The sequence below is a fragment of the Cyanistes caeruleus genome, chromosome 6, assembly GCF_971803275.1.
Source record: "Cyanistes caeruleus chromosome 6, bCyaCae1.hap1.1, whole genome shotgun sequence".
Classification (NCBI taxonomy): Eukaryota; Metazoa; Chordata; class Aves; order Passeriformes; family Paridae; genus Cyanistes; species Cyanistes caeruleus.
The window spans coordinates 26750329-26774693 of record NC_141706.1 but is presented as its reverse complement, the minus strand read 5'-3'; the positions used below and the strand labels follow the sequence as shown (position 1 = coordinate 26774693).

At 35.7% G+C, this 24365-nt stretch overlaps 1 long non-coding RNA gene across 3 annotated transcripts in view; it reads left to right on the top strand.

Moving 5' to 3' along the window:
• Nucleotides 1-24365, top strand: part of LOC111930130 (uncharacterized) — an 82761-nt gene that overhangs the window by 3570 nt on the left and 54826 nt on the right. Inside the window, exons 2-5 of one of the 3 annotated variants that reach the window (XR_015287784.1) lie at nt 4834-4873; nt 5841-5953; nt 20012-20143; nt 20570-20686. The exons of 1 other annotated variant lie outside the window; for it this stretch is intronic. This is a non-coding gene — a long non-coding RNA (uncharacterized LOC111930130). The remainder of the gene's footprint in view (nt 1-4833; nt 4874-5840; nt 5954-20011; nt 20144-20569; nt 20687-24365) is intronic. One more of the 3 variants, XR_015287785.1, reaches the window with a different exon arrangement.

Genomic DNA, 24365 nt, shown 5'->3' with positions numbered 1-24365 from the left:
GAATGTGGGAATCCTTAATTTTCATTGGCAAAATTAAGGTTCAGATACATTTAACATTAATGATTTGACTTGCTGGCCCTGTAGATACTATTTTTGTGTTTTTAACAAATTCATACCTATTAACACAGTTCAGTGCTATTGTGCAGTGTACTATCTGAGAAGCAGGAGGTTTGAGCAGGTGAACAAAGGCTGATTTAACCCCTGTGTGCATTGGCATCACACTGCATATAATACAAATGACATGCAGGTCTCTTATACATGAAAAATTTCAGGCAGCCGTCAAAATAAATCATTTAGAGCTTGCTTTTCTCAGGGTCTTGGTCTGAGACTGATCTGATCTGTTTATAGACAGATGATATCAATGCTAAATACTGAGGAAGGAGACAATACGCGGTAATTAGTCCCAAAGCTATTTACTAAGACCTGGATAGGAAGCTTCATTCAGTAGGGTCCTGGGGGGCTAGGGAAAGATGCTTAGCTCTCTGCTGGAAGATGCACAAAATTCATGCTTCATAGCAGCACTCAGTATCTTCCAGGATGAAGCCCATCAAGATCAGTAAGCACACTGATATGAGTGCTGTCTGATCCAAGATTTTAATTTAATTTCTGCTCTACAGAATCAGGAAGCTCATCAGTAAGATCCGCTGTCATTTGGCACAATAGGATTATAGGGTCAGCAATTAGATGTTGTCATGAGGACAATATGCTTAGCCCTGATATTTCTTATTCCTTTCTCATTTAGAAATTATCTTCAATATTTTGTTGATTTTTCTCAGCAATTAAATGCATAGGCTTTAAATAATTCCTTCTTGGCTACATCAGTGTTAAAACTTCATTCAACTGATAACCCTGTGTGGGGCCAAATTACGAGGAACTAAAGGAAATATATTCTTGTAATAAGTAGTCTGTTCTCTTTTTGTTGGATTTTTTATTTGATTTCTGAATTTTATATTCAAATATGACTGGAGTCATATTAATAGGACTTGCCTCGTGGTCAATTCTCTTAATCCCGCAGATCTTTCCTAAGTTAGTCAGTGTTAACTTGCTGCTATTCTTCCTTTGTGGAAGTCTGCCACTCTAGACTCTGTGTTGTGCTAATCAAACCAAAGTAACATTCCATCAAGCCCTGCTCAGCAATGGCAGGCTGTTATTAACAGCATGAAATGTCTCCCCTCTTGATGAAGTGGTGTCAGCGTTAGGCAAACAATACACAAAATAATGTTCTTGTACTCCTGTGGTTGACAAATTTATCTAAAAATGGGGAAGATTTTGCTCTTAATAACTACTCAGCAAAGTTTTCCGTAAAATAATTTTACATGGATGTGAAATACAGAATCAAGTCTAGGAATGAGGACTAGAAATTGGGACTTGTTTTTCTTCTCTTTGCTTTTCTCTCAGCCTATGCTGTATGCTTAAAATATCAAGAATCATTTTCATATATCTTTGAAAGATTTTAGCTTTAGAAGGCTATTGTCTGGGGAGGAATGTCAGGTGGGTTTTGTTTTTCAAAGTGGGCATTGCTCAGTTTTCACTCAGCTAGTTCTAAATGTGTCTCTTTTCAGTATCCAATTGCCTTTAGATTTTGTTTTGAGAGGTCTTGCATAATGCAGGGAGAAGTACATGCCTAACATAGCTTTCTGTGCTCCACTTCAGAGAAACTGGAGAGTAATGTGGGAGGGAGTGAGAAGTTCTCAAAAAGCTATCAGGATCTACCTTTACCTTTCAAAATTCTTTATGTCTTGCCCAAGGAAAAAAAAAAAAAAATCTGTGTTGTGCTGAGAACTGAATTTTTTTTCAGGTGTTTTTTTCCTCAAGCACATGTCTATTCTTTCTAAGTGCTGACACAGCGTAACTTAATTTATGAAATCTGATCAGAATGCAATTAATTTTAAATTCTGGCTAATTTACTTTTGATGTTATTGTAAAAGTTTCAAGCAATAGTTTAAGATGTGATTCTGAAATTTCAGATTTTGCACAGAAGGCCTAACTCTAACTTGCAGTTAGCTCAGTTGACCATAGTGCTAATGACATCAGTGTTAAGGCTTCGATCCCCCTGCAGGCCATTTACTTGAGAGTTGGACTCAATGATCCTCGTGGGTCACTTCCAACTCAGAATATTCTGTGGACCTATGCCTGGGATGTGTGGCCTTTTCTGGGCTATCCTAGCAATATCAGAATTCTGGCAGGGCTAATCTATTCCCATCATACCTTTACAATATTAGAAACACCTTCCTATCTTCTGAATACATTCCATTTCACAATGAACTTGCACTCCTGCCATTTTTTAAGTTTGCAAAACTGGCACTAGTAATGCAGCACTTAAAAATCTGCTGCACAGGAATTTAAAGGTGAGCTGAACATGCAAATAGTTCTGTACCATGCAAAGTTATTATTGCTGCAAAAGAGATACCCCAGCATCTGGTTATTGGTTTATAGAAAGGAGATCTATACTTTTGAGACTGGAGCTTTCTTATAAAGCATTGTAACTACTGTGTTTATGAGCATTTGAAGACTCTCCAGTGTTCAATGTTTTATATTTACAGTGCTTTAGATTCCAGAGAATTTCAGACCAGTGATGAACAGCAAAATGCTTGATTAAAAATAAACCTCTTAAAATCAAAACAGTTTCTGGCTTTTCTTCCTCTGCAGTTTCCAAGGAATTCTTACAGCAGTTCGCTAGAAAGTATGATTTGGTTTTATGACTTTTTTAAAGTCATAGTTTAAAGTTTAAAATAACTCCACTTTTATGCTAGAAGTAGTTTTATACTAGGAAAGGAAGAAATGGTTGGGAGATTTTATGGTCTACAGATGAAATGGAAACCTTGCCCCCAAGTTCTGTTTGCAAGGAAGCAGAGAAATTGCAATCTTTAATGGCTGCAGTCTTTTGAACATTGAAAGTTTAAAAAGAGAAAGAATTATAGAAAAACCTTCTGTATCCCATAGCTGTGCAGTTCCAGCAGATATATTTTATTTTTTTAACCCAAAAAAAAAAAAAAAAAGAAAAAAAAAAAAGAGAGAGCTTAAATTACAAGCTGTGGTCCCCCTTAGTTTTCCTGGGATATTCTCAAACTTTTAAAATACTCTGCTTATGTTACTTTTACATAAATCTCCATAGAAGTAACAAATTGAACTAGCTTATCAGTTACCAGTTTTTTGAGAAGAGAACAATATCAATTTTATGAATCTGCCTTTTCCCTGTGCTGCAAGCTGAAATCTGGTGAGCAAGAAAATCTTTATCTACTGGTCTGTGCTTTAGCAATCACCTGTCACAGCTGTGGGAGCAAACTTTGGATGTAAGAATGGATCCCAGTCAATAAAACTTGAGACAGTTTCAGACTGGATCTGAAAAGATATTTGCATGTAACTTAAAAAACCTGACAGTAATCTGGCTCTTATTTTCTGTTTTCATTGGTAGGTCCTGAAAAATCCAATTCTACCTGTTGATTTGGGCACACTCGTGTGTTCTTCCTGATGTCATTTTGTCTATATGGAAAACAGTTTCAGTAAGAAGCCAAAGCTACAGGGTTAGATGTAGGAAAAATGCACAAAAGCAGGAGAGTTTCAAGTCAGACAGAAAGAAAGCTTCCTGAATTAAGTGTATCAGTCTCTAATAGGGTTTAAATTGCTTTAAAAAGGCCAAGATATTAGCAGAATAAAAATAGTTGTATTACTTCATGAAATTAAGTGACCTTCTGAAAAAATGAACTGTGTCATTCTGCTTTTTTAATATTTGTGTGATTAAAGATAGTATTTTTAATGGCCAAGGAGAAAGAACCAACCAGCTATCAAAATGATACAGAAGTTTGGAAACCACTGCACTGCCAGAAAGATTTTCCTTTTAAAAATATCAGCTTCATACAGGTAATAAGGATGAAGAAGGCTTGTCAAAATATTTCTCATAATTTTGAAACCATTAATCTAGAGGATTCCTAATTTAAATCTAGATTATGAAAGTCTGCAACTGACATAAGGGTTTATAGAATTTACTGTCTTGAACTTAAAATGGCAATTAAATTTTTCCAAGCTGATGGAACATTTTGGATGGAAACTGAACAATATTACAGTGTATTCACTTAACAAATTAGTAATTGTTCCTGTTTATGGAAATATTCTGTTGGCAATTTTGAAATGTTACAAAAGATAAGAAAAGTAGAACAGTAATATAGCTTGGGGGGAGGTTAATCACATCAGGTTTTGGTGTCTTCCAGAGGATTGGGTGAATTGTTTTTTTTGGATTACACAGACTGTATTAGGTTGGCATTGACTCCAGTGAGAGACTGGACAAGTGCTTCATAGAGATGGATTTACACTGTAAAAATCAAGACAGGGTGAAAACATCCTATGAAATTCAACACAGGAAGAAAAAGAGTACTCAGTCATACAGGTTAAACTTCATAGAAGTGTGAGAAGCAATGGAAAATGTTGAAACAAGATTTTTGTCTCTTCATGAAGCCCTAAACAATAATGTTCTGCCTTTGCACAGAGATGGTGTGCTTCTTAGAAGGAAAAACATTTTACAACATATAAAGGAAAGAAAAAAAAAACAACAATGGGATTTTAAGCGAGAGAAATGCAAGAAACATTATTTTCAGGAATGAGTAATTACTAGAAATTGTTCAAGAGGCAGTTTGTGGGTGGAACCAGACCTCACTGAATGGGACATGTGAGCAGGACACGAGGCATTAGCCAATATGATAAATATCTGAGTTAAAATAATGAGGAGAAAATAGAACATATACAAACTGAATATGTACTGGACAAATAACTTTTTACTATATTACCCAAACTGTGTGTTTAAGTAAAATAATATTTTAAATTTTTTTATTGTTTTAGAAAGTATAGGATGTCAGCTAAAGTTGGCATATCAGATACTGTATCCTTTTTGAGGATAATGAATTTAAGCCTAAGAATTGAAGTTTTAAAATAACTAGAGTATCTAGTGAAACAAAAACAAGGCACCAGACATAAACAGCATTATTAAAAAATTAAGTTGCAGAACATATCTCAGATATGAACTGTGGAAAAACACCTATAGCAGTGGCAGGCAATCAGTCATAATTCAATTTTGAGCACTTATATTTTTTTTAGAAAAAAAAATTTTTTAAAAATTTTTTAAAAAATATATTTTTTTTATAAATCTAAAGAAAAATGTCTAAACCCAGGGTAAACATATTCTAATGGTCTCAAAAAAAAAAAAAAAGGCATTTGGTGAGTAATTGTCACACACACAACAAAAGATAGCAATTTATTGACTTTGGGATTGTCACTGGAAGATTACCTGACTATGTAACCACCAAATGATAAAAAACAAAGAGACTAATAGAAAAAAAGTCAAAGAGAAAATATGCCACTGAGATTTGCTCAGCTGGCTAGGGAATGGGGCTAATAATGGCAAGGTTGTGGATTTGATCCCTGTATGGGGCACTCAGGAGCTGTACTCGATGATCCTCGTGGGTCTCTTCCAACTCTGAATATTCTGTGATAATAATGTGATAGAACACCTTGTGTGACCCTTTGCAGGAGCAAGATAATGTGTGCAGGATGGCTTCCAGTGAAAGAACTTTTGTGTGAAATTATTCTTTGCTTCTCAAAGATGACTGTTAAATGAGAACAAACTCAGGAGCTGAAACCTTCTTCTACAGTAGAAAGATGGGGGGGAAGCATAAGTCTCTAAAATGCTTAAACTGAAAAAAAGAGGAGTGGTTAAATAGCACAAAATAAAAATAAGCTAGCATTCCAATGCAAAAATTTAGTAAAACTAAATGCTGAGTGCTAAATTGAATCTGAGACTGCTTCATCAACTAATACATATTACAAGTATTTTCCTTTAGAAAATAAAGTATGCCAAATACTCACAATGACAAAGCTTTGGAGACTGAAACAAGCCCCCCAGGGAAGTGAACAGAGCATGAAGCCTGCCAGAGTTCAAGAAGTGTTGGGACAATACTCTCAGGTACGTGGTGTGACTCTTGGGTTTATCTGGTGCACGGCCAGAATATGGCCCTGGTGATTCTCGTGCACCCCTTCCAGATCAGATATTCTGTGATTTTGTGAATGGTTCTGAGTGAGACTAACGGTATGAACACCTTGAGTTCACGTGTCCCTAACATAAATTCTTGAAAACATTTATTAGTTATAGTAACATTGTAAATAAAAGAGTACATTGAATGCACATTAATCGCACCACCTGTGAATACTGCCTGCTGTCTGCTACTTCTCCTCTGCCCACTCTCTCCTCACTGCTTAATTCTCCTTGCCTAGAATGTATTTACTGATTTCTAAAATGCAATTTCTATAGTTGTTACTGAAATTCTTTCAAAGATTCACATTTTTTTCAATTGCATCAAATATAGTCCTAATGTAATCTCTCCCATTGTGTCTTGACAAAAGAGAAAAAGGAGTATGTCAAAGAAGCGTAAAACAATTTCAAATATTCACTTTCCATTGGTTGCTACCATCTTTTTATGTCTATTCTCTCTTGTAGTATTTTATAAGCATAAGACTCTCTTTGCATTTGTACTTCCTTAGCCACAGCTTGTATCTCTGTTACCTAAAAAAGAGACACCACTTTAGTCAATGACTTGGAGGCACATTTTATAGTTTGTTGCTGCAAAAGGCCTTATTCTCCATTCAGTTACCACATGGAGCAGCAGTGTAATGGTTCCACTGTCAATTGAATTGCAGGTTTTAATGGTGTAGATGAAGGAAGAATCTAATAGGGAGACATTACAAGAATTAGGAGACTGATGAGCTATTGGTGAGGATCCTATCTGGCTGTTATCTTCTTAGTTGCTTTCAGGCATCATTAGTGCTCTGTGCTGACTTGTGCTCAAGGAGCATAGAAGGAAACACAAGCCACCAACAGGGAGGATCACAGGCCATTTAGTATCTCACTTTCCAAGGGGAGATGTAGTTCTCATTTGACTGTTTGGATACAATACAAGCCCTGGTTCTTTCGCTGATCCTTAAAATGATGTAGCTCTGATATAAACGTCACTCCAGGACCTCTACACTAAAATTCTAGGAGGTGCTAGGGATATTCAACAAATTACTGAGCTTGACCTTGCAACAGTGGAAACTATAGGGCTTGTGCAGTATTTCTTTCTGTAAATTGGAAGCAGAGGTGGACAAAAAAAATGAAGTGGTACCCAGAATTATATATAATTTTTTAGATATATTCTTTCCTCTTTTTCTGTGTGACTTTCTTAAACTAGGCCATCAGTCCCAGAAATCTCAGTTCTTGAGACATGTTCTCACCTAGGGCAAAGGAAAATTCTTTGATGCTTCTTGAAAAATTACTGGCCTTCTCTCAGAGACCATCATAGTGGCTGCATATCACTGTAGCATCTAAAAAATAAACAAACACACAACCAGACAAAAAAGGAACAAAAATCCCCCTTCTGCAGAATATGTTATGATGTTGAACATCAATTAGTAATATATAAATATATGAAAATATAAACATATACTACTTCTTAACGTCTTCCTGCTTGGGCTGACAGAAGATGGGTCAAAAGAACAGAGAATTCACAATGCAGATGTGAATTTTGGGTTAAAGCTTTGTAAATTTCAGGATTAAATAAAGCTCTTGTACAGTCTTATTCCTTGTGCAGTCCTCAGCTGCCACCTTCCCTTCTGTAAGTCACTGAAGTTTTAAAGTCAAAGTGCCACTTTCCACTAAAGTGAAAAGCATTTTTCTACAGGTTTGGGATTTAGTCTTTTCCAAGACTTTTATTTAATTTAGTTTGAATATATTGAAATCTCAGGATTCCTTCCTTTCAAATGAAATAATGACACTTGATTGACTCATGTTTTGGGTGACCAGTTAGAAACACCATAAAGGAGCATGATTTGAAAAAAATACTGATCATCAACCCTCCAGGAAAAAACCCTGTAAGACGTTTTCTCAGATATGGAGGAGAGAAAGCCACAAATAGTTTTTTTTTGGGGTTTGAAGTTGTTGTTCTATGCTCCTCTTAGTACCTTGTTCACTTGCAGATTATATGCTGGTGTGCATTACGTAATCACAGGCAAATGAATTGTGACATATATATGTAAAAAATATGAATAAAACAATTTTTTATAATTACTGGCTTGTCAAAGCAACTAAAACTAGCAAAAAAAGTTGTACTAAAAATAAGAAAATATCAATTGCTTTCATTCTATATAGTTATAAGTGACATCAGCAAAGGAAAAGGAACTTTTATATGTATGACACACTAAACCAAACTAGGCAGAGTACCAAAGTGTGTGCTGTGAAGAAAAGTGAGCTGGAAAGAAATCATGCTGAAAGCATGTGAAAAAGTATGCTCAAAATAAACTCCTAATCTTTTCTAACAGAAAAACTTTGGATCTGAAATGCATGCTTTTAGCCTCCAAAAGCTGAGATTTAGTTTTCTGTACTGATCTCCTATATAAATAATCACATCAAAAATAGTAATAGGATAAAATCCAAAAGTGCAAACAATTGAGGGAGAATAAGCTTTAGGAGGAAAATTTTGGAAATTTCTGGAAAAAAGTTATATATCCAATTTTTGGACTAATTTCCTCTCTCCTTCGCTAAGTCAAAAGCAGAAGAAAAAAAATAATTGAAAGATCACTATTTATTCCTCCTTTGTTCTGAAAATGTTCAATTTCTCTTAAAAGGAAGATTTGCTGATTCATACGGCATAGGGAGCAGAAATGTCCTCAATTTCTTCAGAGTGAAAACATCAGCAATTTTTCAGCATGAAGAGACAGAAAGCTTGACTAAAAATACATAAAAGCACATTTGGAATAAGAGGAAAAACAAGCTAAAAATATTACTTGGATGAGCATAACCTATTTAGGTGTTGTACAACCACGGCTAGATTATGTGGTCCCATATTTCTAGTGCTTTTACAAGGTCATCCATTAACCCTGATTTCTTTTCAAAATGTCTCATTTAAACTGTATTCAGTAGAGCTGTTGTTTAGATGCACACATTTACCTTTAGCTCTTCAGTTCACTTCATCCCTTGATTGCAACCCTCCTCTCAAATGAGTGACTCATCTATGGTGATTGAAATTACCAGTCCGGGAATAGAGTAAAACTCAGCATAAACATTTGAGTTAACTTGAGAGAAGTCATGCTGGTTTTTAATTATTTTTTTTTTTTATCCCTTCCTTACAGGGTAAGGAGAGTGTAGACTTAAATGTGTGTGAGCACTGAGAGACTGTGATCAGTTTTCAGTATTGGGTACCCATACTGTGTAAATAGATAAATACAGTTATTTGGATTTTTCTCCTATTTGTTCTCTCCACCATCTCTAATACCAATAGGCAGCTATTTTGCAAACGTAGCTGATACAGTGTTGGAGGGGAAAGTGACTATATTGTTGGTGTTTGATTTTTTCAATAAGAAATGAGCCCCATCACAGCTGGTATCACTTCTAATCTTCTGCTGCATTATAGTGAGCTACACAAACCTCCTGGGGTGCACTTTTAGGATACCCAGAAAAATTAACAAAATAAGGTAAGAATTCTGGAAATCCAGATCAGGAGGTCCTAGACAGCTGAGTGAATTTCTATGAGGGAAAGGAATTATTGAAGTGCCGTTTTTCTGATTTGGAAGAACAGGAGCACCATAAGCCTTAAAAAGCACCTGGTCAGACACTCAGATTCAGGAAGATGCATGTTCCTTGTCTGTCTCCAAGTAAAAAGGCTCCTATTTTGAACTAGTTCTTGCTCAAGCAGCTGTTAAAAATCATCTAGTTCCTGGTACCCCTCTTGATGTTACTGTCCCAAAAGATGGTAGAATGTCATGCTTCCTAGAAGTCCAGGCCTGAAAGCATGACAATTTAAAGCACTTTTCAGAGGCAGATCATCAAATAGGAAATATTTTTTTATCAAAAAGTTGTTGCTTATTAAAATAGTTTCTGATCTTAAAAAATATTATTTCCTTGAAAAATTACAACTGCTACCCTCTTGTCAGCTGGTGTTTTCACTGGGTGAAGTGTTACAAGGAGTCTAGGAAGCAAGAATGTTAATGAATCATGAAATACAGAGGCAAAACTTGCTCATTTTGGGTAAATCTATCAGTTTTCTCTTTGTTAATTTATCTCTGTTTATAGGGATGATACAGCATATTTTTTTTAAAAAAAAGGGAAAAAAAAAGGAACAAACCAGATTATTTGTGTCCAAGAGAAGGAGTGGATTCTAGAATGTGGAAGACAAGTGGTCATTATTATTAAGAATAGTGAAGTTTTATGGTTGATTGACCCTACATTGTTGTAGTCTGGCTCTAAAGTGAAAGAAAACAAATGCAGCCTTAAAAAGAGTGAAGTTTCTTTCTGCCAGGGCCTTAGGGGTTTTTTTGGGTTTGTTTTTGTTTTTTGTCTTTTTTTTCTTTTCTTTTGTTTGTTTATTTATTTGTTCTTTTGTTTGTTTCATTGGGTTTTTTGAGTTTTTTCCCTTTTTTTGTGGGTATGAAAATGCATAATTTTCTTATCTAGGAAGGGCAAACTATGAAAGACGTCAAAAGCACGATAGATATATATGCATTTCATCCCTTCTAGCACTTAATAGTTCCTGTCTTACTGCGATAGGACCAATCATAGAGACATGCTTTCAATCTTCACACAGTGCCAGGAAACACACAGCTTGAGATTTTTGCTAGGAGATTGCCAGCTCCTGAGGGAAAGGATTATTTTGCAGAATAGATGGAACAAGCCACCTTCATGGTGGTGAGGTAACCTATTCAGAAAGCAGGAGAAACTTTGAGAACCTTCAAGTGAAACAAGTGGTATTGTGGAGTTTGTTGGTTTGTTTGTTTTTTCCAAAATGTTCAGCCAGAATCTGCTGTACAAGTTCCACTGAGCCTATTCCACAGAGCATCCCAAACCCCAGCTCTCCAGCCTTCAAGCTAAGAGTGCAGCAAATAGCCTCTTAATAAAAGGTAGGGTCCTTGCTCCATCTCAAGGGAATGAGTTTTCCCACTACAATGTCAGAATGGATTCAGTTTTGCATGGAATATACTCTGGAGGTAAAGGTCTTTCATGGAGTCTAAACTATATCACTGCAAAGCACTTGTGCTTCTTTCTGATGAATTGTGGAAGTAACAGTATTTTAGAAAGTGCAGAAACCAGACTCCTTCATTGATCCCTCTCAGGAAATAGAAGAGAAGAAGAAGGCATTAAAAAAACCCAAAACCAAATCAAAACAAAAATAAACAAAAAAAACCCCTGCAAAACCAATAAAACCAACTGCTTTAGGCATTTGCCTCTAGCAAACCAGTGCTAGATGCAATAGTGGCAATAATGATTAGCCATGGTGAATTTCAGAAAGTTAAATGAAATCCTAACTCACAAAACCTGAGCTATTCTCCCAGCAGGTCATTCCCAAGGTAATACCTGTTAGACAGCCTACTGTGAGATCTAAATCTCTACACATTCAGGAGTAAAGAAGAGGAAAAAAACTGAATTAAGACATGAAGTAATAGAACTGGTGCACACAGACCCTTTATAGGTTTTTTTACAAACACAGTAGTTCCCAGGACATACATCCCCAGAGGCTTTGGACACCATGGCATCAATAAAGTACCCCTGACAGGTTTCTGGGCTGCCAGGTTTTCTGCTAAAGATATGTGCTTTAAGTTTTATGCCTAAGTCTCCTGACACAAAGAGGAAAAATGAATGGAAGCAAATACGACTGAAGCAAGAGACTGTTGAGAAATTTTCAGTGGAGATGTTATCTTCATGATGAAATCCTGGCTTACAGGAGTTGGACAGTAATGCTAAGTGGTAAACCGTGATGGCTGAATCCACTTCTGATCGTCTGTTGCCAACAGATTTTTGGGTGATAAGAGGAATTCAAGCTGCCACTTTCAGAAACATTACTTCCAATTTTGTGAGAAGCATGTTTTGCCTCCTAATCCTCAATTTTATCCACTGTCCTTCCCAGACAGGCCAGTTTCCATAATAAACTGGGAGGATCTCCTTCAGTGTCCCAGTGATATTCACCTGTAATCCCCAGCAGGGTTTTCTGGCTTGCTGGGTCTATATCTACAAACATAAAACATATTGCACTTATTTTTTTTCTCTCAGACGTATTAGGAGCCTTGGAGTGGCTTGTAGAATATTCTCCTGCAACTATTAGATCAAATTGGTAGAGAGGGTAAAGGTTAGTCTCTCTATTTTTAATCCCTAAACCGAAGGAAGGTAATCCAAAGCACACATACAAAAATACAGGAACAAACAGCAATATATAAACAGCTGTATTTTGGATTTTGTTTGTTAATAATACATACTCCTGGCATACACTTTCCCCCAGATCAGATGTTGTCTTCAGGTCACTTATACTCTGTGCATATCCTGAAAGTGGAAGATAGATGGGTCAAAATACATCCACAGATTTACATTTTGGAGCCTGATTAGCTGATACTCAGCTGCCACTGACAAAAGAAATTTTACAACATTTTCAGCCAAACCATTGACATAAGGGATTCTTACCATTGGCAAATTTCTAATTTTAATTGTCGCATCCATTAAGGTTTTTTCTTTTTAAAAACAATAAGAGCATCTCTGCATGTTATTGGATAGACATTTTCAAGATTCAGCTGGCATGAATACTTACTGGAAATGCCAATAACCCCCATGGAGGAGAAATGAAAACACAGGGACACATCTTTCCTAATTTTTAACTCAAAATATTATCTAGTTGCACATTCACAGATTGAAAATTTTCAAATAGTCAATAAAGCCCCATATTTTATTTATCATTACTCTAAAACCAAATTAAAATTCTTTCCCTTCTTCAGACTGTTTCATATGTAAATTTCATCTATATATTTTAGATGCTTAAATGTGTAGAATGACTAGCAGCAAGAAAAAAGCATATGAGAATGCCAAAAGCTATGATGCCTTGATATTTTAAAACAATTATGTCTGCAAAAATAACACACAGGACCATGTGTAGGTCTATTCGTGGGCAAAAGCTGAAAACTATCATGAGCCACATTTTTTTTGAGAGGTTTTATGGGGATAGAGGGCTTGGAGGAAGATAAGAAAGAGTGTTGTGGAGAAAGTGTGTTATTTGAAAAGATGAAAGTATACCTAGAAAGTTTTGAAATATGCCATCACTTTTCCCCAACTTGAACTTTAGACAGCATATTGACATTAAATCAATTTGGTAATATAAAAGAGCCTCACTTAAGAAAGAAACAGAGAAATCTAAACTGAGATTGAAGTCTCCCTCAGCCCCATCCTGCTTTATTCTCAACAGCAACAAAGTCAAAAAAGACTATCAAGAACAAAATCCCAGAAGGGAGCAATTTTGTTTTCCTTTAAAAATTTCTGTGTTTATGAAGACATTTTCTGGGTTTCTGCCTTTAGAATATTAACTAAACTTTGTTTAGGAGGAAGGCACAGAGTGTGCCAGGAAACAGGAATTAGTCTCTTTAGTCATGGAATTTATTCTGAGTTGAAGTGATGTGTGAACTTGAAACAACTTCTCAGATATGGTCAAACAGGGAGAGAGGTGAAGTGCTCAGCCTCATAGCAAACGTCTGACAAGTAGAAATAGTTTATGAATAATAGCTAATACAGTATGCTCAGCTTTCTTATTTCATCTCCCTCCTTGTGTTATAAATCCACACTGGCATGAATATAATTTTTACTTGCTAAGCCTCGCGGGGAAGTGAAATAAATAAAAATTAGCATTTGAACAAAAGAATCGATTTGAGATCTGCATTAAATGCTTTGTATTCACTGTGTGATGGATGTACTGCCTCTTTCTTGCTCCTTAGGAGTTATTTAAAGGTCCAGCTGAAATGAGTTTCATAATGAAGGAATACATGAAAACAAATACTGCAAAGAGCCATTGTGCTGCCCCTCTATCTGACTTACAGGAATAAATGTAGCAAAGGGAAATATGAGCAGGAGGATGCTAATGAAACATTGACAGGAGGAGTGATAAGTAAAGCAAGACTGTCAACAGAATCTTAAGAAAACAATGACAGCAGGATAAGCAGTAGCACAAGCCCTTCACACTGTTTTTTGGGGGTTTTTTCATTTTTTTTCCCAGCTGGAGCTTTACATACTTGGAGGGTTTTGAGCATCTTGAAATGCTGCTCATTCATGCCTTATAAAAGCAAGTCCAAATAGGAGTCATGTCCATTGCTTTAAAAACAAGAAAATATTTGTTAGAATTTTTTTTGTATTTTCCTAAAGTAACTGCAGGTTTATTTTTTCCTGAGCACTTTCTAACTTTGCAGTTAAGGGCCAGTTCCATATGATCTTCATCTATGTTGTTGGAGTTATTAGCTGAGAGATCTCAAAAAGGAGAAAGAAATTAAAAGCACAAAACATCTAAAGGAAAAAACAATCTAATTGCAAATAAGACAAATTAATTCTTCAGTCATGTTTCCTATAGAAAAAATGTGAAATTCCCTAGAAAGTATCCAGGAAAATGCAAGTAACCTAAAATGCATTTTTCAAACAAATTACTCAGTCTCCTAATAAAAAAAAATAATGGTGAACTACAAAGTGAAGAATTAAAATGTATTAAATAATTAAGAAATCAATAATTTTAATCTTCCTTCCCCTTCAGAAGAGGGGCTTGTGGATAGAAATAATGATGAAATGGTGACTAACTACCCTGAACTTCTGTGATAAAAATTAAGTTTATTCAGAATCAAATTGTGTAAATTGATAGTACAGATATATGTATAGATCTATTCCCACTCAAAAGCACTGTGCAAAAGATAGTAAATGGACTATCACTGGAGAAATATATGATTTCCATCAGTAGTGGCAGGAAAATAATGAAGACTAACTAAACATTCAAGTAGAGAAGGCAAGGAGTTATTGTTAGGAAGGCTGGAGGCAGACCCAGGGGGGAGTTGCATTCTAGGAGTACATCCCCATGCTGTGCACCCATGCTGCTGAATGTCCCTGTCATGTCACAATGTGGGGAAAGAGGCTTAGTCCTGACTTGTGATCTAGTCCATGATGGAAGGAAGAACAGAAATGAAACCAAATACTGATTATTGAAATAAGTATGGATTTCTGAGAGCTGAAAGTGATTATGGAACAGAAGTAGAGGAGGGAAAACAGATATTGCCTTCCACACCTATTTTTTTCATTTGGAAATAGCTGGACTGAGAAGACTCTTTAAAGATTTTGTAATGTACCTTTAAACAGGTGTTTCCAGTCTGTTTCCTTCTGAGTGCTGGTAATGTGATCAGTTCATTGCCTTTCACCAGGCACTCAAGACAGAGGGCAAAAATCAAGATCTCATTATTCTGAGAGGGTCATTGTAATTCTTTCCAGCCCATTAGGCACAAATATATTTGTAGACAATTCCATAATTGCAACACATCACCGAGGATTTCACTAATTAATGTAAAACCAAAACTGTACTTTATTAACACCATGCAAGCTGTAAAGTTTCTCTTTAATCAAACATGGGGAAGGACTTGGATGTTTTGATTTATATCCATGATAAAATTTTTCAGTGTAAGGTTTTGCTGGCCTACATATGATCTATATGGATGTAAAAAAAACCCAAACAGAGCTAAATCAGAGAATGAGATGCCTTTGTCATTCCTGTTGGAGAATTTCGGGCTAGAGGTAAATATTTACATTGTGGTGTTCAGGGACTAAATATGATATAACTGTTGTTCTGATGAGTTTTCAGTCACACACTCTCCCCTCCTGCAATTCCATGAGAATCTTCATCTCCCACTTAAACTTCAGTGTCCAAGACCACATTTAGATGTTGCCATGGTTTATTTGGTATAACCCGCCTTAGCAAATCTATGTTAGCCATAAGCTATGAATCAATTTTTTCCTAACACAGAACTTTGAAAGGCTGCACAAAGAATAATATATTAGAATCACTATTGTTTAGGCATAAAAATAATCTGTTAGCTTGATACAAATACCTGCATGTTGTTTGCAAAATAAGGTGCATAAAATTACAGTTAGTTTATGGATATTAATTTTAAACTGTTATTACAAGTCATTAATTTAAAAAATCACATTAAAGTGCACCCTACTGATGTAGAAGCCCTAGCAAACAGAAATGCATATTAAGTGGGGAAAATTAAAGCTTTATTTTAAAAAAAGACACAGTGCTTAGTTGTTCTTATGTCGTCAGAGTAGTGATGTTGATAAGTGAGTTATGATCTCATCTGCCCAGGCCATAGACTCTATGGGATATGATGCTTATGGAATTACACATGGCAGCTCAACCTGTTCCAAAAATATACTTGTTTCTCCTTGACATGATTCCATCAAAGGGATTAGTAATGATTCATCACTTATTGTAGGGCTTTATTTCTTCAATAAAACTGAAAAGAGGCAACTTGAATACAGATCGTACATATTTCTCATCCATAACTTTGACACTATTTCCATTGCTTTTCATTCTGCTGAGTTTTACTTCCTTTTTTCCTTCAATTCTTTCCCTCCTGCTGGTTTAATTTGGCTGATGTTAATGCATCTTTTGTCTGAGTACTGTATACCTGTACTGAAATTATAATTTTGGCTATTTTTCTTTCCTTCATTATTTCACGAGTGTGAAAAACTGGGTGTTGGTAAATACTTCAGTGAAGCTGATCAGACACTGCAAGGTCCTGTCCTTTCCACTAGTTCCCTGACTGGGGGTGTGACTGGTGTGTTTCTTTGACATTTTAAATATTTCTCTTTCACAGTTTCCAAATTCTAAATTTATCCCGGTATACAATATATTCAAATCAGTTATTTGATATTACATCAGTTTTGCAACTAAAAGAAAAGCTGCAATCCAACTATTTTGCAGGAAAATATGGCTATGAAAGTGGGTATGTAGCAACTGTTAACCCTTTTGGAGTTCAAATAAAGATAGAATACTCAGCCTAAAACTTTAAATAGGTTAAAATATGTGGTTTTCTTTAGTGGGAAGCTTTCAACTGCCAACAAACCTGTCTTTGTGTGCTTGATGTATTCTGATTTATGGCAAGAGCTGTGAAGCCACAGGCTCTACAGACAGAGCACATATTTAAAGGTTAAGTCAGGTCTGTCCTCTCTATATTGCACTACTCGTGACTGTAGTATGGTTTTTGAGTGATTCTTACCATTGCAGCACATGCTGAACTGTGCCACAAAATCTTGTACAGATTTATCCTGGAAATGGAGTTACAGCTAAACTACATTAGCTGTATCTTCAGCTGTGCTTCTGTAATGTTTCTCATCAGTTCTCATCTAGGTCTTGGTATTCATCTTCTGTCTTTGAATTTATGCTATAATTTCAAGGCCCATGGGGCAGGAGCAACATTTATTATATTTTTATATGCAAGAAATTAAATCAGATCTTATGACGTGGTCTTGTATCCAGAAATACATTTTAGAAATATTAAAAAAAATGAAAATATTAGTAATCTCAATAAATAAGCAGATTAATTAAAATGTAACTCTACTCTATGGCTGCATGTTGAACATTTTGTAAGTTTATTGTGGTATTTCCTGAAGAAATAACAGATGCCCCTTGTATACCATGATATGTGCATTTGAATGCTACAGTCTGAAGAGAGAAAAATTGTACCCAAAAGTTTAACCAAAGAAACATCACTCACACAAACGCTCACAGCCAGTAAAGACAAGAGTAATAGACAAGGAGATTTCAGATCATAAATTTGTGATTGTTAACTTTTCATATAGCTTCAGTATTTCTCTATGATATTTGAAAGTCTGTCTGTCTTATGTCTGTCAATGGTGCTTGAACATCAAGAATAGTCTGCACTTACATAGTACATTTTCCTCAGACATCTTTAAATGCTTCACAGGCATTAAAGCACTGAATCTCTAAGATATTGTCTGAGGCTGAGAATCATTCTTTTTTTCAAAAATTCCATTTACTTATTTTGTAACTGTACAGTTTTCACAGCAAATCTGTAATGTATTAACACTGGAATGTAATAATGCAAACTGCTAGTCCTAAACTTCTCTTTAATAAAATGTATGTTCTGTATTATTAGTATCCATAATATTGCATCTGTCTTTACTATAATTTTAATAATAATTTATTTTATAAAGAATGTGAAGCAAACTAATGCATGAATATGAACTCTGTTTTGGAAAGAGTGATGTCCTAGTCACTGCTTAGTCACTCCCTGCATTGATTTTTATCAGTTCCTATAGTTACATATTTCCATAGAACTTCAATTTTAATTTCCTTTTTTTTGTTTACTGTTAATGAACATCAAGATGGCTTTTTAGATACAGATTCTATCATATGACATTTTTATTTAAAGACAGTAGTAGAAAGCTTAGAGTGGTATTGAGAAAAAAAGCCCTTGAGTTTGATTACTGTATTAGAAAATCAATATGGTTATCTAGTATTTTATGTCTAAAATAAAAAAGCATAGAATCACTTTAATCATTGAGATAGCTTCAGTGAAAGAATATGAAACAGCACCTGTTTGTCACAGAACTTTTCTTCTGACTTTTCATTTCTTTTTTGTTTATACATTTAAAATTTTCACTATTCTTATTTAGTTTAATCCTACTTGCATAGTTGTCAGTAAGCAATGCATTTCCTAAAGAAGGAAGTTATGCATCAGAAAGTTTTTTTCAGGACTGGGACCTGTTTTGAAAACAGTGAGATCTGCCATAAAATGTGGTTCAGCCCCCTGACCCCAACCAATGCCTTAAGCTTCCATGGAGAACAATTAAATGGGCTCCTCTCTTTCCTAAAATTGTGTGTCTTATGTTAATTGTTTGTCACCTTTCTGCAAATAATGAGTCTATTCCCCCCTCTGCTGAAAGAAACAGAAATGTAAAAGATTTCAAGTGGCCTCAATGCATACTATGAGAGCAAAAAAGTCCTGATACTTGGGGAATGCAGCACGTGCCTGCTAATGACAGCTAAATTTAAATACTCTCTCCCTGTTTGAATACCAGCTTTAACTCCCTTACTCAGCTTGAAATCAATTAAATTAATTAACTTCAGAACATTAATTCCTAATTTACTGCAGCCTTCCTGTGATATGAGTGAAGCCTGGATTCCTCCTCAGTAGATAATATCTTTGTGCTAACAGTCTTGGGCTTCTGGGACACCTTCTGCTCTGATTTACTGTGCTTTTAGGTTTGTTGATGTTTCATTCATTTTCACTTTCAAGCTCAAATGCTCAAAGGTCTAGATCCTGCAATACCTACACCCTCGGCTTTTAAGGAGTTTAAAGGACTGGTAGCTTAAGTAAGATTTGAAAGTCTTTGGAACATGCAGAGGAAACAGAGCTGTGCTGCAGCAGGGAACACCTTGGCGTGGCAGCTGATGCCTGTGCTTTTCTGTCCACCTACACAGGTGAATAACAAGTGCAAAGTCTTGTCAGGGCAGCAGGACCTTTCCTGGCTAATAAGTCCAAGTAGTAATGGATGCAGTGTCTGGTAAAAATATGGACTCTGAGAACCTTTGTAATAAGAAATTCATGTTGCACAGCCACAAATGGGCATCTTGGGACTGTTTACTATCAGATTTTACTCTTTCCAGAGCTTTTGTGTTTCCTTCCTGGTATTAGCCACTACTATTTTTTTCCTTTGCTTGACTTCTGAGGCAGGTACCGACAGTGGAATACGTATCACATTAAAGAAAAAGTCATTGAAGGAACTGGTGAATCCACTTCTCTGTGTCTAGTTTTTGCATTGTCCTAGAACATCATTGATGCACATGTAGAAAATAGAGGAACAAAAATTTGGTCATAACTGTAATAGAATTTCAGATCATTCTGAAAAGTCTGTGTGTTGGTTTCTCTGCTATAGGCAGATACATTGTACACAGGACATTGTCAAAATGGTGTTACAGTACTTGAAGTGTTAAGGTTTTTGTAGTCCTTGGAAGCAGAGTTATGTTTTATAACAATCTCATGGGCAAAGTGAGTGCTATCATTGTTTTTGATGTTTTAATCTCAGATAAAACAGCAGTTTCTAAACTTGAGATTTCATTTTTCTTAAAATAACTTCTTGAATTTGTTCTCTAACTTTTCTAACAGGAATTGCCTCTGTCTCTTCCTTTAGTAGCTTTGTAAAGGGTCAGTCAGCATTGTTTGTGCCCATGTGCTATGACTGCTTAGTGATGGCCATTGGAGCATCATCAGAGGGGGCCAAATATACTTCTCAAAAGACACTTACATGGATCATTTTAATTTGGTAGGTCAACATATATTTACAGCAGCTGTTGTCTTTTGTATGTAGAGGATCAGACAGGTATAAAAACATTCATTCCTGTTTTTACTGCTGCTAGGTTCCAACAGGCTCAGACTCCTGGCCTTAGCCAAAATGTTCTTTGATATGAAAATTACATTGATTGGCTGTAATCTTCTTCAATCAGAGCCATTCTAAAGTTTTACTGGTTCCCACATAGCCCTTGATTCAGTTTCTGACTCCCAGCTTGCCTACAAGTTTGTGTAGTACAGCCAAAGTTTTTTATTATTCCAAGGAAATTGAGGATCATTAGCATGAAGGCCTTCCTGTTTGTACCTTTTATCTGACATCTGTCTATAATGCCATCTTCAAGAAGATGCCATCACAGCCACTACTGTGATCCTGTGACATCTATTGTTTCCCTGTTGCCAGTTAAGGAGCCTTGAATTTGTCTGTGAGTGCTACAGCTCTGCAGTCCTGCATTCTGCAAGAAAGGATCTCACCTTCAGGTTATGAACCAGATGAGGATTACAGACATTGAATAAAAATGTAAGTAAATTGCTAACTATTTTTAAAGATGTTTGTAAAAACATTTGTAAATCCAGAGAATAAATTCCAATATTATTAATGTCTTTGTACTTGCAAAACAGTATAATTAAGACAGGAACTATAATTTTGGCTAATTTCCATAAAATATTTTAATGGTTCGAGTTCTGTCTCCATTTTATATTCAAACATTGCTCTATGATGTTTTTGAAGGCACATTATTTTTTAGAAATCTAGTAATTATTCCAATCCAGCAACTGTTATTCACTTGAGCAACTATTGACATGAAAATTATTTGTTAAAGACAGAAAAAGTTTTTGGTTTAAATTTATTTCAAGGAGATGTTTGATGAACAAACGCTTGTAGTCATGAGCCCAAATATACAACTAGATAAGCAAAATCTTCATTAAAATATTTGGTAGTTTGAATGCAGATCTTTGGAAAAGCCATGTGACACTTTATGCAAAATCACCTGGGTAGTTCTGGAAATTCTTCATAATAGTCACATTTTAAAGGGTCTTTATAGGAAAAAGTTAAATTCAAATAATTGCTGTAATTTTTGTATATGTCTATTCTAGCAGGAGGCCAGGATATATTTTATATATATGTAGGATAGCAGTGAGACTAGGGCACAGTACTAGCAAACTATTTAGTACTTATTAGTGTCTCTTCACTATTTATTATCCTTCTCTATTTAGCTTTGCCGTGTGTGAAATGGAGTTCTTCGAGGCTGTATCTTTTAATGGCTGAGAGGACAAAGCATTCCAAACAGGCAGTATGAACAGGACTGCTGCAAGTTTTGCTCACTTTGTTCTTAATTTGCTTATATTTTATTCAATATTACTGGAAATTTTTCCTCCAGCTAACATTATAAGCCTTCACACCACAACCAGTGGCAAGCAGCACTTTCCCTTAGGCTTATGCTATTAAAAAACATGTTAATGCTCAGTGACAGTGCCCTTAGATCACTACACCTACAGGACTAAAAGAGTGAAATAGGAATAGGACTAACAATAACTTAAAGCCACAGCAGACCCAGGAATAACTTCTGTCATGGGCAGATACAGCCTGTGCCACTTGGACTTTGGGAAATAGCGCCTGGCCCTGCTTTATTTGTCACGGCAGATATATTCTCACCTCTACACTATTAATCCCATACTTGTAGGCTTGTGGCTACTTGTGGACTAAAGTTTTGTTGCATTGCAAAGTGGAGAAATAGGAAACAGACTTTTGAGATGAGTATACAGCTACTACCTCAGGGACAAAGTATGCATGCTCCATCTGCTTCTTAATAGGGTTGTTAAAGAAATCATTTGCTCACTTGTGAAAAACATAGAAAAATAGTCGATTAGAGGAAATAAATATATACAGTCAATTTTACATCTGAGCCAAATGGGGTACTTCCAGGTAACTTGAGGTACATGTTCCATGGAGTCATTATAAAATAATTTTAATTGATTTTTTTTTAAGTTTTATTTTCTGTGTATTTATTTTTATTACATAATTTATGTCCAAATATTCTACTGAAGGTAAGTGCCATTTTCTAAGCAGACATGTAGGCTGAAGAAATAATTCAGACTCTTTCTCATTCGGGGTTTCATTACACCTAGGGGGTGACCTAGTTCAACCCTACTTAATTTTTAATATCTCACAAAAACACTGCCCAGGGTGTATGGCTGAATGCACAGTGAGCTGAGTTGGCCCATGATTTGTGATTAAAATTATATTTAATGCAAACAAACAAGCACAGATGAACTTGATCAGAATAAAGAAAAATTAATAGATCAGTCTTTAACCAGTCTCTGAAGTGAGAAAATGTTTCCAGCTGCTTATCATGCTCTCTGGGCGAAATTGAGTTTCTGACCAATTTACCCTTGTTTTTAATTACAGCACAATGTAATATTCCAAAATCCTTATTTACTCCCTTACTTCTCAGTATAGTGCTACTGATTTCCGTGACAGTGTACCTGCGGCAGGGAATTGTATCAGAACTGTTAGAATTGTTATGGTACAGATATCAGAAACTATTATCTTGCATAATTTTTGAGACAGCCTTCCTGTTACTCACTTGTCAGAAATTTTGCTTTAATTATCTTGTCTTTGCTTCACCTTGTCTTTCCTTTTCATAGAAATATTTTTAATACAATGTCTTAAAGCTACCACCACTGTTGGAGTTGGACTTTGATCCTTATGGGTTCCTTCCAACTCGGGACATTCTGTAATTCTGTAATAACATTATGTGTTCCTACACATTTGCAGTCCATAATTACATTATGATGAAGGTAATGATTTTGTTGGAAGGGGATTAAGAAAGGCTTTGGGGAGAGGTTAACATGGAAATCCAGGTTTCGTTTGCACAGATATTTGAATGGCCCTGTGTATGTCACTGCAATGATCTAAGTGCAGGCAATGACCTCTTACCTCACTACCCCGCCATCCACCCACAAAAAAACCACAACCTCATTTCTCATAAATAAATTGGGAAGATTAATAAATTATTATCAATACTCTTAAACCATCCTGGCTTTACATGGCCTATCAAGGTCTTCCCTATCAACAACTTCCTTTTACTGTAGTGAGAGAAAGAGGGTGAAAGAAAAGCAAACAAGCAAAAAGGCTCCACACTAGCCTGAGGCTGAAGTTAATGTATTTTAAAACTATGCCCAGCCACTGTGACAAGAGCAATGTGCTGTAAAGGGGTTGGCAGCATCCAGCTGGAGGAATTAAATCTTGCTTGTCTGGCAAACACTTAATAACTTTTTGCAGTGATGATGGAAATGATTAATCCAGATCTGCCTGTAGGATGTCTGTTACCAAGAAAGGCATATTTAGGAAGTGTTTTTTTTTTTTTGTCTCCAAACCAATTGGGTGTGTTCTGACTGTAAAGAAATAGAACTTCAAAGAACAGTGAAATAAAAGTTCTGCAGTTTTGGCATAGAATTGATGTTTGTCAGCTCTGGGATACTACACAGTGCTAAAAGTGAGACTCTTTCACTGGACAGAGCACTCAGGGATCAGTTTACATCATTGTATCTTAAACATTATCTTAATTATATTAGAAAATTGTTGCTACACCCCTGCTATTCTGTGATTTATCTTCCTGTATGATTCTTAGGTAATTCTAACAAAAAGTCTCACTCATGTATTATGATCCCAAAAGGTGAAAAAGAGTTCCTCCACCTCATGTGGATAAGACCTTCCATTTTAGAGCAAGTGACCTTATTGCACCATCATTGCTTAAGTCATAATCTAAACATTGAGGGGACAAAAAAGTGTTAAAAACCCCCAAAATATCTGTAAAATATTTCTGATCCTTTTATCACAATGCTACCATGCTGCAGGTACTTAACTTTAAAATAGGTGCCTTTAATTTTCCTTCTATTAGAGCTGTGGGCATTTGGGAAAGCAAGCTTGGTGGATTCGTTATCTTTTGTTATATAAATATATTCCTTAATTAATTGAATTAAATGAAGCTCATAAGATGTAGAAGCAGCTTAATTAGAAGCAATGGAGAAAAAAATGTTGAAAATTAGGCCAATGTGAAAATAAATCAGAAGAAAGACACTATAGAAAATAGAAACAAACATCCCTACAATAATCCAAATTTTAGGCTGAGTGTAGCTAGTGCCAATCAGAACATGCAAATGGTGAGATGAGATTTACACTTTCTATGAGCTCGAAG